The sequence below is a fragment of the Mus caroli genome, unplaced genomic scaffold, assembly GCF_978045245.1.
Source record: "Mus caroli unplaced genomic scaffold, Mus_caroli_1 scaffold_8, whole genome shotgun sequence".
Taxonomy (NCBI): domain Eukaryota; kingdom Metazoa; phylum Chordata; class Mammalia; order Rodentia; family Muridae; genus Mus; species Mus caroli.
The window spans coordinates 115,609,909-115,628,979 of record NW_028227263.1 but is presented as its reverse complement, the minus strand read 5'-3'; the positions used below and the strand labels follow the sequence as shown (position 1 = coordinate 115,628,979).

At 45.1% G+C, this 19,071-nt stretch overlaps 1 pseudogene; it reads right to left on the bottom strand.

Moving 5' to 3' along the window:
• Positions 1–1,330: 1,330 nt before the first annotated feature.
• On the bottom strand, positions 1,331–2,257 carry LOC110299176 (synaptosomal-associated protein 23 pseudogene; annotated as a pseudogene).
• Between the last annotated feature and the right edge of the window lie 16,814 nt (positions 2,258–19,071).

The window sequence follows — 19,071 nt, the reverse complement described above, 5'->3', positions numbered from 1 at the left end:
GGTTTAAGCTAATAGGCAGTCTCTATTAGCCAGCTGGAGACTGCACTGGGTGTTGGAGATTCCACAGTAGCACCAAGCCTTCTTCAGAGTGAGCTTTTAAAGTACAAAACCCATATCCTGGGCTAACATACTTTAGTTAACAAGGATAGTTATCCAGAAGCAGAACTGTAGAAGCCAAACAGCAAGGTTTGTGCAGCTAGAGACTTTCCCCCAAGGATGGGCTTTGACGGACTAGGTCTTTGTTTTGGCAGGTGGTGCTGTGTCTATGTGCAGACTTTGACAGTCTGAATGGTACTTCCATCATGGAGTCAGTTGTGCTAAGGTCTGGGCTCTATTACATTCCTAATTAGTCTTAGTGAATGAGTCAAATCATGGACTCATCCAGTTCTATTGAGGTGGAGGTGGTCCCAAGGACCATTAATTTTACTGAGCTGATCCATAATTGGTCATATAAGGTAAAATGCGCTGGCCTGCCATTAATCCAATCAGAATGAGAATTTAAGGTCCAGCCAGGATGATAGCAGAGCAGTTAGCCAGAGGGACCAAGAGGGCAGAGACTGGTATAATCTGGTTTATTTCTATGTTTTTTTTTCTCAATCTCTCTTTTTTTAACCATGGCAATTTTTTGATCAAATTTTCTTGATCAATTAGCATAGAAACAAGAGGGTTTTTTGGTTTTGTTTTTCACAGGCCATGCATAGTTTTCTTTCTTTCTTTCTTTCTTTCTTTCTTTCTTTCTTTCTTTCTTTCTTTCTTTCTTTCTTTCTTTCTTTCTCTTTCTTCCTTTCTTCCTTCCTTCCTTTCTTTCTTCCTTTCTTTCTTTCTTTCTTTTTCTTTCTTTCTCTTTCTTCCTTTCTTCCTTTCTTTCTTTCTTTCTTTCTTTCTTTCTTTCTTTCTTTCTTTCTTTCTTTCTTTCTTTCTTTCTTCTTTTTTTTGTGACCTGTAGTTTCTTTCTTTCTTTTTTTTTTTTTTTTGGTTTTTCGAGACAGGGTTTCTCTGTGTAGCCCTGGCTGTCCTGGAACTCACTCTGTAGACCAGGCTGGCCTCGAACTCAGAAATCCACCTGCCTCTACCTCCCGAGTGCTGGGATTAAAGGCGTGCGCCACCAACGCCCGGCTGACCTGTAGTTTCTTTAATGAGTCAGCTTTATTTCCTATTCCTTCCTCTTGCTTTTTACCACAAAACCAAAACCAAACCAACCAAAACCAAACCAACCAACCAATAATGACAAAAGATACTTATACAGCTGCCTCTTTCATGGCTCTTTGGCAATGCTTCCAAATCTTGAACACAAAAGGAAGCTAAATGATGAGATGAAGAGACAGTGATGTATGGAAAGAAGCCTATGAGAGTGACTGAGAAAGACTGTAAGGAAGCCTGAGCAAGAACCTACCCCCAAAAGACAAAGTAAGAAAGTAGAGAGGCATTCCTCCTCCGCTCCTTCTCACAGCCTTTCAAACTCTGAATAAGAAATGACTCAGCGGAGCTAGAGAACTGAGTTAACAGGTAAAGAAGTACAGCAGGGCTTTAGCTATCAATGAATTTCTTTGCTCTTGTATTGGCAATGTCTATATGATTCTTGTTTGTGTCAGCCTTTTCTGTGATCTTCTGTATTTGCTGGTTTTGAGCATCAGTTTCATTGCCCATATCCAGAGCCATGTTCTTTAGGTTGCCTAGGATGCTGCCCACTTGAGCCAGGTTCTCTTCCATCTCATCTTCTCTGGCTTCATTAGTTATACGTTTAATGTATCCACCACTGGCTGCTCCTGAGTTGGCTGAGGCTGACCATTTGTAATCCGGCTCGGTTGCTTAGATACTACATTGCTAGGTGAGTTGTCGCCACCATCTCCCCATGTTGCCTTATAGTTCTTTCCAGACTCAAAGTTCTTTGTCCTATTACAAGGGCAGGCGCAGAGGCCACAACACTTGTTGAGTTCTGTTAAAGTCTTCTCTGCCTCTCTCATGTCTCTCATGTCTTTATTTGGTCCATGCCTTCTTCTATTTAGTTGTCCCCCTTGCTCATCCAGCATAGTGATGGTCTTGATTCCTGCATCCTGAGACCCAATGGCTAAACCCAGGATTCTCCTTGTGCTTTCCAGAGACTCATTAGTAACCTGGTGAGCCCGCAGCTGAACTTCCTCTGAGGACAGATTATCCATGGTGAGTCACACTGCTGGACACAGAAAGACGGATACTCTGTCCCGCTGACCAGCTCCCTCAGCTACTTTCCAGAAGCCTCACCCTGCGGCTCCGGCCACTCCTCTCCAGCCTCCTCAGTTCTCGGACTCTACAAGATGGGACAGGGTGCGTATTGCCCACGCTTTTGTTCCCCCTGGTAAGAACACGCTCAGGGCAACCGGAATCTTCTGCGGCACAAGCTTTATTGCTTACCCCTTCAGAAGCCAGTGGAGAAGAGAGCCAGAGAGAGAGAGAGAGAGAGATAGAGAGATCGTGGCGGAAACCCGTCCCTTTTATGGAGGACTGTCCTCCGCCTCGGACGTGTCGCTTACTGATTGGCTGCAGCCCATCGGCCGGAGTTGTCGTCACGGGGAAGGCAGAGCACATGGGGTGGGAAACTACCCCGGCGCATGCACAGATGGTTTGATTACACGGGTGCCAGTGCCATCAGCGCCATCTTGTAATGGCGAATGTGAGGGCGGCTCCTTACAGGTGCGCGCTCCCTCTCGTGCATGCGCCTGGAAGACTTGTGTGCCTGCGCAGTGCATAGTTTTCTTTATCTCATGAGAAGTCATTTCTGCAAGGGAATCTGTTGTTTTCATAACTCTAGGTCCCTATTTTGGCACACTTGGTCAAACAATTCGCACATGACCACTGTGTCGTCTCAGGGATTCAGCAACCCTGCTGCTGTCCAGATGAGTTCACAAGTTAGAACAACGGGCATCAGAAGAAGAGACATTCCTAGATTAAAGGTTTTGGCTATCAGACAAGTTTTAGACTTATAAGTCCTCTAACATTAATTTGGGATGTCCAGTCACAGTGAGTTTTGTCAATGAGCAGACAGTCTGATTAGTTCCTATCCCTATCCTATGTAGTATAGGGGTTGGGGTTGGATGATTTTTGGCTAGGATTGATTAATTTTATCCCCAGGGTCCGTTTCTGTGGCCTATAGCTTGATTCTCCGGATTTTTCTTGTTTTTAAAAGCAAGAATCCTTTTTTTTTTTTTTTTTTTTTTCTGAGACAGGGTTTCTCTGTGTAGCCCGTAGCCCTGGCTGTCCTGAAACTCACTCTGTAGACCATGCTGGCCTCGAACTCAGAAATCCACCTGCCTCTGCCTCCCAAGTGCTGGGATTAAAGGCATGTAGCACCACTGCCTGGCTACAAGAATCCTTTTTAAAGGACAATTTCAGGAAGTCTTAGTTTTATAATCCACATATTAAAGTGAGTATTAGTGAGCCCAGGTCAAGATAAACATGTGTTACTGCTCTGTGGTCACACTAGCTAACATCTTCCTTGTATCTGTCTCAGTTCCCAGGTCTAGGCTTGAGGGTAGTGGGGATTTTCCCATAATCCTGTATTTATACCAAACACAAGTCTCAGGATGGGGCAGTAGAGTAGGGAGTAGAAGGTACAAAGAAACCTTAATTTCAATGAATTCATAGTCTAGAGACAGTCCATTTGGCAGCAGCATCCATGGTTTTCTTCATCTGGGTGTGGTGGACCCATGGTGTAATGCCAGCCACCTTCACAGCCTTCAGTGCCCCTTTGGCTACCTGCTTGACTCAGTATCACTGGAGTTGAACAAGGGGTGCAGGAGGCAGCCAGTTGGTCAATACAAAAACCATGACTGAGGGAGAGAAGATGATTATAGGAAAGGCAGAAAGAAGATGCAAGAGGCAGATATGAGAGGGCTGCTGGTCAACACCACACCAGTAGCAAGTGTATTTTCTCAGTGTCTTTTAAAGGCAAGCAACAGAAAGCATGATCAATTCCAGGAAGATAAATAATGACCATAAATGAGCGTGTGGCAAGTTTCTGATACATAGTATCTATGACTATCCTTCAGGCTAGGATAGTCTCTCAAGGACATATGGGTAAGCAGAGGAACTTGGCAGAGTATAATGTACAAACAAACAAACAAACAAATATAAGTTCATTTTAAAAATATGTCTCTATTTTTAAAATAAATCATTTTCTAAAGAATGTATTTGCTACTTTAGGTAAATGTAGACTGTCCAAAAAGTCTTACTTCAACACATATACATGAGCTCAGAACTAATACAAAAAAGCTAGGCACAGTGGTGCAGGCTTGTGATTCCAGCACTGGGGAGGTAGATACAGGCTGATTTCTGAAGGTTCTTAGCAAAATGGAGGAGTTGAGAGATGTCTCTGGAGGTGTAAGTATTGAGTTTGTGTATGTGTAATGTGTATGTCTATGTGCATGTGGACTCGTGTGTGTGTGTGTGTGTGTGTGTGTGTGTGTGTATGTGTGTGTGTGTGTGTGTGTGTGTGTATGTGTGTGTGTGTGTGTGTGCATGTGGCTTTTACCTGTATGTCCCTAAACACACATACACACACACAAAACCCTACACATGCATACAGTCACACAGCACATAAACAAATAAACCCAATACCTACACCTCCAGACTCTGCCATTTGGCCATTTTTTGAGACACTCTTTGAAAATATGAGATGCACTTCACCCTCAATTTCTTCAGCAGTTTCTTCATTAAAGACGTTAAACAAACTTGCAGACTAAAAAGGAGCCTGGGGAGGCTGAAATCAAGAAGGAATCTCAAAGGTAGAGAAGTCAGATAAATGTAACATACCATGTTAAAAATTTCTGAATCAGAGACAACATCTGTGGGACTTTATCCAGACTGGAAAGTCTTGAGTCAAACACAAAGGTAACCCTAAATTCAAAGAGATGGCGCAGGTTTGCCAACTGTGGCAGCCTGAATAAAAATGGGCCCCCGAGGTTCAGAGATTTGAATGCTTTGGTCAACAGGAAGTGGCACTATTAGGAAGTGTGGCCTCATGGGAGTAGATATGGCTTGTTGGAAAAAAGTGTGTCACTGAGGCAGGGAGGGCTTTTCGGTTTTAGAAGCTCAAATGAGGCCCCGAGGCTCATTCACTCTTCCTGTTGCCTGCTGATCCCAGTACAGAACCCTCAACTTCTCCAGCAGCATGCTTGCCTGCCTGCTGCTGCACCCTGCTGCCCCGTGACAAGCATGAACTAAAACCTGTGAACTGGAAGCCAGCCCCAATTAAGTGCTTTCTTTTATAATTGCTGTGGTCAGGGTGTTCCTTCACAAGCAATAGAACACTGACCAAGACATCAACAAAACTGGAACTTTTGGGATGCAGTATGGTAAAGTATGCTAAGTCTACCTGATTGGATTATTCTATTGTCTTCATACTGAAACGTTAAGATGCAAGCTCCTAGATAAAATGGTCTGTCCGTGGCAGCTGCCCATATTTCCTGCCACAACATAACACTGTCCTGTTGACGCCCATCTGCCTTGTTAATATGTTTAGGTATCATGAGGTATGGATTCAGCCCATGCCTGTCCACACCAGGTCTTGAAGACAGAGTCCAGACTTAAGGCAGAGTCCAGACTTCTGTCTGCTTCAGAGTTAGCTGCTGGAGGTCACATGGTGACACAAATGGATTTGTGACATGGATATGGGGACATCTGATGTTTCTCAAGAAGGGAATTTGGAATGCCAACAAATGTGGAACCCAGAATGACTGTGGTCTTTGTTAATTTCTAGATAATATTTAGGACAAAAGATGTTCCGACGCCTTAGTCTCAACAAGACTGTGGTGTCAGTCTTGACACCCTCGATGAGACATCTAACTGTAACGGTCTCCTTTTCCGCTGCTGTGGCTTTTTGAAAAAGCTCTGTTTTTGTTTCATATGATGCATCTCTGGGTGGGCAGAAGCATTGGATCCCCCTGGAAATGCAGCTTCAGGTAGGCATGAGCTGCGAAGACATGGGAGCCGGGAATTGAACTCAGATCCTCTGCAAGAGCCAGAATGCTTTTAACCACCCACCGAGCAATTGTATCTTTTTATTTTTTATTTTTTGGGACAAGGTTTTACTATGCAGACCTGAGTGATCTGGGACTCATTCTGTAGACCAGGCTGGCCTCAAATGATAAGAGATCCACTTGCTCCTGCTTCTCACATGCTGGGGTGAGGGCGAGTGCCATCATGTCCACCTCTGTAGCGGCTTCTTTTCCAGATGTGGCGGTTTACGTGCCACAGTACTAACTCTCATCAGGAATTACTTGGGTGATATCAAGAAAGAGCTGCTCTTCTGGATATCCTTCCTAGTCACGTGACCCCCCCTGACGACATTTCAGCTACTCGGGAAGCTCTGGCCTGGAAAACCTGGGAACCTTTGGTTAGTTTTATATCAATGCACTTAATTTTTGTTTGTTTGTTTGTTTTTCCAGACAGGGTTTTTCTGTGTAGCCCTGGCTGTCCTGGAACTCACTCTGTAGACCAGGCTGGCCTCGAACTCAGAAATCCACCTGCCTCTGCCTCCCAAGTGCTGGGATTAAAGGCATGCGCCACCACTGCTTGGGTCTAAATTTTTAAAAAATTTATTTATGTATGTATGTATATGAGTACACTCTAGCTGTACAGATGGTTGTGAGCCATCATGTGGTTGCTGGAAATTGAGCTCAGGACTTCCACTCCCTCCAGCCCTGTTCGCTCCAGCCCAAAGATTTATTTATTATTATATGTAAGTTCACTGTATTTGTCTTCAGACACACCAGAAGAGGGCACCAGATCTCATTATGGATGGTTGTGAGCCACCATGTGGTTGCTGGGATTTGAACTCAGGACCTTCGGAAGAGCAGTCAGTGCCCTTAATTGCTGAGCCACCTCTCTAGCCCGATGCAATTAATTTTGACCCAAGGAATTTTTAATAAGCTCTGATTATTGTAACTTAATCACATTCATATCATTTTTGTCTTTCACTCATATACAGGAAATAAAGTTTAAATTTAAAAATTGCCAGGTGTGGTAGCATACATCTTTAATCCCAGCACTGGAAGACAGAGACAGGAGGATCTCTGTGAGTTTGAGGCTAGCCTGGTCTACAGAGTGAGTTCCTGGACCACCAGGGCTATACACTGAGACCCTGTCTCAAACAAAACAAAATAAAACAAAACAAAACAAAACAAAACCAAAAATTACTCAGTGGGTAAAATGCTTGATATGCAGGCATGGACAACTGAATTCAGCACTCCACACATGTGAAAGCAGAAATGGCAGCCTGTGCCTTGTAACCTCAGTAGTAGAAGTGGGACGGTGGGGAGAAGCAGATCCTCAGTGTTTGCTGGCCAGCTGATCTAGCCAAAACTATAGGCTCCAAGTTCAGTGAGAGAGCCTGTATGAAAAAAATAAGGAGGACAGTGACAGAGAAAGACAGTTGAAGTTGACTTCTGGCCCCACCACAGACAGACAGACAGACAGACAGACAGACAGGCAGGCAGGCAGACACACACACACACACACACACACACACACACACACACACACACACGAGGAATGGGGAAATCTAACCATGTAACAGAATGAGATAAATTGAGATAACCTGTTAAGACATGTGTGGGAAAACTGCTAATTAAAGTTGAACTCCACCATTGACAAGAGAGCCTTCTAGGGCTCAGTGCAATATGGAGGACCCCCTTCATTGTCAGGGATTCCCCTTCTCTGACCTTGCATGGGGAGTTCAAAACCCCCCATATAGCCTAAGCTCAACTTCCTTTCTCCTGAGAAGACCTCATTCAGCTAGCACCCGAGATTCCTGAAATGCTCCCCATGCTAATGAGACATTTTGGTACCCTCAGTCTTTAGTCAATGACCTCTGCCCATCTTGGATGTTTCTACTTTCCCATTCCCCGAAACTATAGAAGCCTTGAATCACCCCAAGTAAAGTTGATCTGTCTCCCTGCAGCTGGTCCTGGTGTGCCTTCTTCACCATATATAACTCACGGGGCTTCCTTTGCCCTTTGAGCCACCTCTCTAGCCTGATGCACTTAATTTTGACCCAAGGAATTTTTAATAAGCTCTGATTATTGTAACTTAATCACATTCATATGATTTTTGTCTTTCACTCATATACATGAAATAAAGTTTAAATTTAAAAATTGTCAGGTGTGGTAGCATACATCTTTAATCCCAGCACTGGATGACAGAGACAGGAGGATCTCTGTGAGTTTGAGGCTAGCCTGGTCTACAGAGTGAGTTCCAGGACCCCAAGGGCAGGGAGGGTCACAGACATGATGGCACCTGCCTTTATTCCCAACACTTTAATAATAGAGTTAGGGGGCTGGAGAGATGGCTCAGAGGTTGAAAGCACTGACTGCTCTTCCAGAGGTCCTGAGTTCAATTTTCAGCAACCACCTGGTGGCTCACAACCATCTGTAGTGGGATCTGGTGCCCTCTTCTGACATGCAGGCATATATGCAAGCAGAACACTGTGTATATAATAAATAAATAAATCTTAAAAAAAAAAAAAAAGAGGTAGAAAAATCCCTGAGCTTGAGGTCAGTCTGGTCTACAAATTGAGTTCTAGGCCATCCAGGGCTACACAGAAAAACCCTGTGTCAAAAAAAAAGTATTATTATTTTTAATTAAGTATAAGTATGTACACATGAGTACACATGGGTACACAGGTACCCACATAGGTTCTGCCCTGGAACTAGAGTTCCAGGAGCCATCTAATGTGGTTCCTGGGACTTGGGTTCAGCTCTTCTGCAGTTACAGTACATGCTCTTACAGCTAAGAAACTGCCCCAGCCCCAGGATGGCACTTTTAACCCCGATTGCCTAGAACTCACTACATAGACCAGACTGGGTTTGAACTTGTGGTGATCCTCTTACTTCTGCCTTCTAAATGTTGGCACTGTAGGCTAGGCATGTCCACACCTAGTCCAGTGCCTATCCTTTTTTTTTTTTTTTTTTTTTTTGGTAGGTGTGATGGTTTGTATATCCTTGGACCAGGGAGTGGCACCATCTGAAGGTGTGGCCTTGTTGGAACAGGTGTGACCTGGTTGGAATGGGTGTGTCACTGTGGGTGTGGGTATAAGATCCTCACCCTAGTTGCCTGGAAGTCAGTCTTCCACTAGCAGCCTTTGGATGAAGACATAGAACTCTCAGCTCTGCCTATGCCATGCCTGCCTGGATGCTGCCATGCTCCCACCTTGATGATAATGGACTGAACCTCTGAATCTGTAAGCCAGCTCCAATTAAATGTTGTTTTTTTATAAGACTTGCCTTGGTCATGGTATCTGTTCACAGCAGTAAAACCCTAACCAAAACAGTAGGTATGTATACATGTTCACATGCACATGTGTGGAAGACAGAGGTGAATGTTGGGTGTTGTCTTTGTCACGGGATTATAGCTGTAAAGAGCTACCATGCCCAAGGCAAGTTTTCGAAAAGAAAGCATTTGACTAGAGGCTTGCTTACAGTTTCAGAACACGAGTCTGTGATGGTGGAGCTTGTGGTGGCATGCGTGCAGGCGTGGCTCTGGAGCTGAGAGATTTACATCCTGATTGTCAGGCAGCAGGGAGAGACACGCCAGGCTCGGCATGAGATTTTGAAACCTCAATACAGTGACATGTGGTAAATCTCCAACCACAGTAAGCCCATGCAAGGAAAATGCAACTCAGTTATATATTGATAAACGGTACACCTATATTGGTCAGATGCGCCTCTACACCACTTTCTTCCCCAGCTATGAAATCCCTGCTACTTGCAGTTTCTCCAGGCCAAATGCTTCTGCTCCATCTTCCTTCCAACAACTCTCCCTCTGTTCTCCTCCCACATTCGCTGTCTCCTCCAACTCCTCTTACCCTCCTCTCCCTGTCTTGCCTGGAAAACCCGCCTCCTCATTTTCGCCCAGTGATTAGTTATGTGTCCTCTTTATTAGCCAACCAGATAATTAAGGGAAATTCCTCTACAGTGACATACTTCAACAAGACCACGGCTCCCAATCCTTCTAATCCTTTCAAACAGTTCTGCCCCCTGCTGACTGAGTATTAGTATAATAATAATAATAATAATAATAATAATAATAATAATAATAAGGGGCCATTCTCACTCAAACCACCACTCATGCTTCAGCTGCTCCCTGTCATATTTTTATTTTTGTATTTATTTAATAATTTTTTTGGTTGTGAGCCTAACCTTTAATGGCTGAGCCATCTTTTCAACCCAGTCATTTTTATTTGGAGCGTGTATGTGTGTGTGTGTGTGTGTGTGTGTGTGTGTGCGCGCGTGCAGAGGTCAGAGGAAAACCTGCAGGAACCAGACTCTCCCTCCACTATGTTGGCTCCAGGGATCGAACTCAAGATGTCAGGCTTGGTCACAAGCCCCTTTATCCACTGAGTCATGCTGTTGGCCTGCCACCTTATTTTTCATTAATTATTTATTCACTTTACATCCCAATCACAGCCCCCTCCCTCTTCTCCACCCAGTTCCACCCTTACAAATCCCTTCCCCCATCACCTTCTCCCCTGCTCCTCAGAGAAACCACCTTGGGTACCACTCTTCTTGGGACATCCAATCACAGCAGGACTAAGTGCATCCTCTCCCACTGTGGCCCAACACAGCTGTCCAGCTAGAGGAAGGGGATCCAATGGCAGGCAACAGAGTCAGAGGCAGCCCCCACTTCAATTGTTAGGGGACTCACATAAAGACCAAGCTGCACATCGGCTACAACTGTGTAGGGGACCTAGGGTACAGCCCCTGCATGCTCACTGGTTTGTGGTTGAGTCTCTGGGATTCCCCCATGGGCCAGGTTAGTTGTCTCTGTAGGTCTTCTTGTGGCCGTCACCTTATTTTTGGAGGCAGCGTCTCTCATTGGACCTGGAGGAGCTGACTGATGGAACCAGGCTGGCCAGCCAGCAAGGAACAGGAATTTTCCTACCTTTGCCTCACCAGTCCGGGATTACAGGAGCATACAATGTCCTCCAGGTTTCTGGCGTGTAATCTAGACGATCACACTCAGATCCTCAAGTTCATGTAGCAAGTACCTTACAAATTGGATCATCTCCCTGGCGCCCAGTGCCTATTCTTATGTGGCTGATGAGGATGCTGCCTGAATTGTGGTATAATAACCACTGGGCATAACTGCCCCAATGCCCCGCCCACTGCCAGGGCCTGGCCTGAACTGTGGACAAACAAAAGACAACTAGAGAACTGATCGCCACACGCTGCTTAAGACATGGTGAGCTCAGTCTTCCACGGTCCTCCTCCACGGTCCTCCTCCACGGGAACAGCTTCTTGATCTTCTAGGCTTGATAGCCAAAGACTGCCTCTGCCCAAATCTGCTAGGCCTCTTGTTTTTAAAAGGGCAGACAGGTTTGCTTTACTGAGAGGCTTCAAATTAAAATATAAACAAGTTTCAGATGTGTTGGGGACTGGTTCTAATGATTTGTCTTCATTTGGTTCCCAAAAGCCATGCTTCCAGATGCTGACGATCCCTGCCCACAGCTGGCTTTAATTGCCATACAATGGCTGGCAGGGAGATGGAGGTGGGACTTTTAGATTGTATGGACAAGGGACCAAGGGTGATCACCATGAGGGATGGGGGTGTGGCCGGAGGGAGCAGAAATCAGATGTAAGGTCCTGCTGAAATGTAAGAATCAGGGTAAGTGGCCACAGGGGCTATTCCCCTGACTGAGTCTGGGGCAGCAAAGATAAAATACAGATTTAGAAAATGTTAACTAAGGATTACCAGAGGGGAGTGTGTGCTAGCCACAGGGCGGTCCAGGAGATTCTCAGCCATTGGGCTAATTAGGCATATTAAAAATTAAGCTGACGTGTGTGTGTGTGTGTGTGTGTGTGTGTGTGTGTTTCACTTGTGTATACAGAGAGCTCTGGCAGGTGGCTAGACGCTCCATTACCTGATGGGATCTCTAAGCTGTTTAACTACTCACCGCTACACAGATGTAGCTCCGTTTTTTACTGTTCCTTTATGTAACCTGCTTTGCAGTAGCTGTTCTCAGTAAAATAGGAAAGCATGGGTGCATTCGGAGGGTCTGAAAGTTATCTAAGGTGTGCAAAGGCAAGTCGTAGAGGTATAAGAAAGACTTAAGGTATCTGAAAAATGGAAATGTTTCAGGCTTCTTTCCCTCATCTGTGCAATTATTATACTAAGGTTTCAAAAGTTAAAAATTTTAGCCAGGCCGTGGTGGCACACGCCTTTAATTCCAGCACTTGGGGGGCAGAGGCAGGTGGATTTCTGAGTTCGAGGCCAGCCTGGTCGACAGAGTGAGTTCCAGGACAGCCAGGGCTACACAGAGAAACCCTGTCTGGAAAACCAAAACCAAAACCAAAACCAAAACCAAAACCAAAACCAAAACCAAAACCAAAACCAAAACCAAAAAAAATATTTAACTCTGATCAATGGAGTTCTGATAAGCTAATAGAACACGGGGAGTTTGCAATTCAGTCAGAAGCTGAAGAGTTTAAATTCCCTTTGGTTGTCTTCTGAGTGACTTATAGGTACTTCTTATCATGCTAAGAACATCTCTGTACAATCTGTATATCTAGCCCTCTGGACTGAGAAAAGAATGATCTGTGCCTTTTGACCCAAACCTATAGTTTTACTAGGTCTCAAAGGCATGCATCTCCTTGTGTTATCTTACAGATACCTGTTAACTACGTTTTCTAAAATGTGGCTTTCAATGCAATGGTAGATACTAATGTACATCCTTTTGTGAACTGCAGTTCACATAAGCTTCAGGGATTCACGAGTCCTAAGACTTGGGTCTGTTTGCCACAGATCAAATGGACTCCAGGAAAGTATACCTGCCTGTCTTTAAAAAACAGGGCTTTCCCCTTGGCCTTGGGATTTCTTAACTTCTGTGCCCAAACAGATTTTCACCGGGCTGACATCCAGGGACCACCTGAGGGCTGCACGCTGCTGACTTCTGACTTGCTGAAAGCTGGTGATTAACCAGCTCAGTGGATACGGTGGTTTCCTGTCTTTCAGCTGGGTCACCTGATCCCGTGCTTCTGATAGATGCCCCATTGCCCAGCATATCAGCCTCCCTGGGCCCCTTTGACAACCTCCTAATGCCAGCAGGAAGCAGTTACAGAAGAAAATTATGGTGTCCATTTTTGTCCCACCTTATAGCTGAGATGCTAAGTCAAAAAGGCCCATGTTTTGCAAATAACATATGGCTCTTAGGTCCCAATTAATCCCTTGGCCAACCAATGACTATGATCTTGGGAAAAATAACTGATGAATCAATGATTTGATTCAGTTACTAATCAGAGGAGGGATGAGGGGGCTTGGTTACCCAGCGCCAGGGTGACTCCACGACAGGCTACAAACCTGCAGTTTTGGAGACCAATCCTAAGTTTCTGTTTCTCAGAAATGAGAACCTGGATCGGGGAACCTGTGGTCAGCCAACCACACCTGTGGGCAGGCAGTGTGAGGACACCTTGTCATCTGGCCTGAAATTAGAATAGGTAGCTAGAATGAGTAAGTGGCCTCCTGGGAAATCTCCAGAACCTAAGCAATAGCAGAATCAGTCAGAACCCTAGAGACAGAGCTAACCAATCCAGGCAAAAGGGCACACATCCTCCCTGGAATTCCTCCTAACTGACAATAAAAGCTGAGCCTGAGAATCCACTAGAAGTCTCTAGTTCCTAGTGGGGAGACTCCTGTATGCAGGAAATTCAGCTGAATAAATGTTCTTTGCTTTTGCATACTATTTGAGTCTGGGGTATCATTCTTTGGCGATTCCTGGACCCTAACACTGAGTGAGATGAAAAGATCCTACACGCGACAGTATCTTTCCCAACACGCACCATGGCTCAGCACTTCGCTTTTAACTGCCCCCCCTTTTCCTTTAAGTTCCGTGGAATGAACATATAGGGTCCTGTTGACTTATATCCTCAGCCAGGGCTTCTTAAATTGCCAAGCAAGAGCCTGGGATATAGCTCTGAAGTATAATAGTTGCCTAGAAGGTGCAAGGTCCTGGGTTCAATCCCCAGCATCACCACAAAAAAAAAAATCGTCAAGTATTATTTTCATCTGTACCATGGTTGTACAATGCACACGGTGGTGGTCTTTCCAAAAGTGAACAGCTGCCTTTGACTCTCATGTTCCATTAGATAATCCCAATCAATCAATTGATTCTCCAAGGTCTACTTGATGGAGCCATTTCTTTGATCTGCTGTTGGTGGCCTGATGTGAACAGATGTTTGGTTCTTAAACCAAAGTGGCGAAAGTGCTTCCATCAGCCTGGCTTGCAGTTTTTCTTCATTAATGATTGATGTGGGAAGGTCCAGACCACTGTGGGTAGTGCCACTTCTGGGTAGTTGGTCCTGGGTTATGAAAGCAGGTTGAGCAAGCCAGTAAGCAACCATCATCCTCCGGTTCCTGCCTTCAGGTTCCTGCCCTGAGTTCCTGTCTTCCCTTCCCTTCATGATGGATTGTAAAATCTTCAATGAAATAAGCCTTTTTCTCTAACATCAGTCATCAATAAGGAAAATATCCCCATAGATTTGCCCATAGACCAGTCAGATGGAGGCATTTTCTTAAGTAAACAGGATACAAGCCAAAGAAGGAACAAGAGATTCAAAGAAAACCAAGAAGACAGACATGGTGGTGCACACCTTTAGTCCTAGCACCTGGGAGGCAAAGACAGGAGATCTCCCAGTTTGAGGCCACCTTGCTATAGCTAATTCCAGAACAAACAAAAAGAAAACAAAGTCAAGACAGTCTATGAGGGACTGAAGAGATGGCTCAGTGTTTAAGAGCACTGATTGCTCTTCCAGAGGTCCTGAGTTCAATTCCCAGCAACCACATGGTGGTTCACAAGCATCTGTAATGGGATCTGATGCCCTCTTCTGCTGCGTCTGAAGACAGCTGCAGTGCACTCACATACATGAAATAAATAATTCTTAAAAAAAGAAGAAGAAAGTCTATGAAAGAGTAGAGGGACACGATCCTTTGTGTCAATGGCTCCTAGCAGGTGGAGCAAACAATCCGAAGTCAACATTAGCATGTATGGTGGTGTACGCCTTTAGTCTCAGCACTCAGAGGAGGCAGAGGCTACAGATCTTTGTGAGTTTGAGGCCAGCCTGGTCAACAGAGTGAATTCCAGGACAGCTAAGACCACGTAGAGAAACCCTGTCTCAATAATAATAATAATGATAAAATGTTTTTATTAAGCATGGTGATTACAGGTAATGTTTTCCTTAGTTTTAAAGACATCCTGATGATTGGTGTTCTTGTACAGTCATAGGTTCTCAAGTCTGAGACTGAGGTCAGCTGAGATCCAGACAAAAGGAATTGAAGGCGTAACATAACTATTTTCAGTTCTGGAAATGGTAGTTGGCAATATGAAAGGAATTTAAAGACTGACATACTGGGGAAACTGCTCAAGCTAGCACCTAACTGAGGGGAGGGGGAGGGTCCATACTGTCCTCAGTCTCACTAGGCCAGGCTGGCTTCAAAAACAAAGATCTGCCTGCATCTGCCTCCTGAGTGCTGGGTTGAAAAGCATGTGCCACCTCACCTAAGAGGATGGAAACTTTAATACCATCTCCTGTCATGATCTGTCACCAAGGAACACTGGCTAAAGCTTCAACTAGTAATGGGGGGAAACCGCAGAAACCGGGAGCTGTCATATCTGAAAGAAGTCTCCCCAACACAGTGAAATCTACTCTTGAAGCTACCATCACTGAACACTTGCACGTAGTTCCGTGGTTCCAGGGTGAGGTTCCCAGGCCAGAAACTGAAGAAGGACAGACAGTCTAACAAGATGATCCTGAGGCAGTGTGGAGCCTCCATGAACTCCCAACCTGGGTCACGGAAGCATCGAAAGGGCTCTTAGAATAGCTCCGCCTCCCGGCGCATATGCTCACCCTAAGTCTCTCCCCTGCATGTCTTTCTTGGCCTAACCCACCCTCGTGCTACACGCATGCGTGGTAGATGGGGGCTCGCCTGCTTTCCAACTCTATTATGTGGTGAAATTACCTTATCTTGTGGTCTGTCCACCCAAGCGGGCCAGAATGAGTTTTTGCAGAACATGGGGGAGAAATAGGGTGGGCAGGATTGATTTGGGCTAGCCTCTCACCCATCATTGCTACAACCCAATCCCTCGGAACACTGGCTTACTCCAGCCCTGCGTTCCAAGGCCAGAAGATGAAGGGCTATGATGTGAACCCGAGGGCTCCCTCATAGTTACCTTACAGAGGCCTCACTACCCATTTGGGATTTTGAACTGGGAGAAACGTGGTGCCGTTGTGGTCTCTATAATAGGTTTGCCTGTGCGCTTTTAAGCTTGGTTCCCATGCTAACACTAATAAAGGGTGGCATAGAAACCCCTGATAATCACAAAGAGCCCCTCCCTTACACGTGGGTGGCTGATGCAAGGCCTCTGTCATAAAGGCCAGCGTTACCCAGGCACAGCCATGCGTATCCAGTGACTCTGCCACACCTGGAGTCTGTCTCTCTGGCCCTGCCTCTTATTTCTGTGGCTGGCTTTTCCTTTTCTGGAGAAAGAAGGACACGAGATTGAAACAGAGTTAGCAAGTAAAAACATAGGACAACCAATTAAAATTTAATTTCAGGATTGGGGAAAGCCCCGCAGTCGCTGCTGTTTTTTGTTTATTTGATTAGTTCGTGTTGTTTTCCTTGGGGTCCTGGTTTGGTTTTGTTTTTGAGACGGAGTATCACATATCCGCAGTTGGTGTAGAACGTCCTCACCTCCCGGGTGCTGTCCACCACTATGACTTTGGTTTTATGTTGTACTTGGATCAAATCCCAGGGCTTCAACGGTACTAGGCAAGCATTCTACCAACTACGCTATATCCCCAGCTCCAAAACCCGCAATTTCTTTTTTAAGTACAAGCTGTGTCCTAGTATCCAAAATTCGAAGTTATGTTGTCAGCCCTACCTTAAGACAGTTAGAAGCTGATCAGACAAGCTTCTAGGAGAGCACTGGAGGCATCTATCTATCTATCTATCTATCTATCTATCTATCTATCTATCTATATGCAATAAAGTTTAACAAATCATGCCCGACTCTTGTCCCACCTTCAACACGTCTGCCACCACAGGCTCAGGACCAGAGAAATCCACTGCTGTGAAATTCCCCTCCATTCTGCTGCAACACAATACTGACTCCTTAAACCCATCACCATTTTCCCTGTCCCCCAAGCCTCCCAGAACTGGCACATTCCCTGGGGAGCTTCAGGTTCGTGGGGAGGCTGAGGCATCAGTGAACCCCTGTGGGTTGGGGGAGGGGGCTTGGAGAGTCCAGTGCATTATGATGTTGGAGTCGTGACTCCCTTTCTATGGAAACCTGTCAGTAGACTTTGTCTCTTGAATTAAGGGTATGTAGTCCTCTTGGGTAGTGATGGTCTGGGGGGAATGGAAAGCGAATGGGGAGCTTATGGTATCGGATGATATTAGAAACAGGGGTTCCCAGTTGGCAGGACATGTGATAAGGGGTATCGGTTCTGAGACCATTAAGACATCTGCTATCTGTAAGATAGCATTGTTTGGTCTGAGAAATCCAAAGGGAAAAGGTCAGGGTGGGGGAGCAGCAGAATCTGGGGTTATAAATGTAAATTTGCGAGGCTCAGCTTCTGTTTCATCTCTCGTTTGCTCTCAATCTCAGTGCGACCCTTCTTCACAGGAACAGAGCCCTGGTTTTATAATGCGTTTAACAATGTTTGATTGTAAAGCCTTTTGATTCTCATTTCTTTGAATGTGTTGCTTTAGTTGAGAAAAAGAAACATTTCTTGCCAGATGTGGTGGTTCAGGCACCTGATCTCAGCACTCAGGAACCAGAGGCAGGTAGATCTCTGGGAATTTAAGGTTCTAGTCCGGCCAGGGCTACATAGTGAGACCATGACGTGGGGAGGAGGGTGAAGAAAACTCAGGTCCTGGATTTGTTTTTTTTTTTCTCCTAGCTTCTCCACTTTTTTTTTCAATTTTTTTTATTAGTTTCTTCATTTACATTTCATTTTGTTTTTTGTCATTGTTGTTTTGAGACAGGGTTCTAGAGAGAATATATCTTTTATATTTTATGGATGCTTTGCCTGTCAATTTAAAAGCCTATGGCCTATGGCTTAGGCAGGAAATAAAGGTGGGGCATCTGGGAGGAGAAAGGGTTCTGGGATAGAGCCAGGTGGGAAGATTTCCTGGGAAGGTGTGAGGTGACAGATGCATGTTACCTGAGCACAGGTAACCAGCCACATGCCAGAAAGTAGGTTAAAATAAATGGGTTGTTTTAAGTTAGATCTAGTCAAAGAAGAGTCCATCTGTATGGCCAATGTATTTGTAAATATATTTTGAGTCTGAGTCTAATTTCTGAGAGCTTGAGGCTGGGAGACAGAACCAGGCCTAACCTCGACACAGGGTTTCTCTATGTAGTCCTGGCTGTTCTGGAACTCACTATGTAGACTAGGTTGGCCGAGAAGTCCCAGAAATCTACCTGCTTCTGTCTCCCAAGTAATGAGATTAAAACCATGTGCCATAACTCTTAGCCTCACTTGCAACTCTTAAAAAGTTTTTATTTATTTATTTATCTTATGTCTATGAGTGTTCCACCTGTATGTACACCTGCGTGCTAGAAGAGGGCAGAGAGCATCAGATCCCATTGTAGATAGTTGTGAGCCACCATGTGGTTGCTGGGAATTGAACTCAGGACCTCTGGAAGAGCAGTCAGTGCTCTTAACCACTGAGCCATCTCTCCACCTCCCGCCCCCTGACTTTTAAAAAAGATTTATTTATTATATATACAGCATCCTATCTCCATGCATCCCTGCATCCCTGCATCCCACAAGAGGGCACCGGATATCACTGTGGATGGCTGTGAGCTATGATATGGTTTCTAGGAATTGAAGTCAGAACCTCTGAAAGAGCACTCATCTTAAGTCAGTGCTCTTAACCTCTGAGCCGTCTCTCCAACCTGCTTACAACTCTTGAAGAGGGCCCAAGTTGAATTCCCAGAACCCACACGGCGATTCCATGGAATCTGATCCCTTCTTCTGACCTCTCACAGGTACCAGGCATGCATGTGGTGCACATACATACACGCAGGCAAAATGCTCA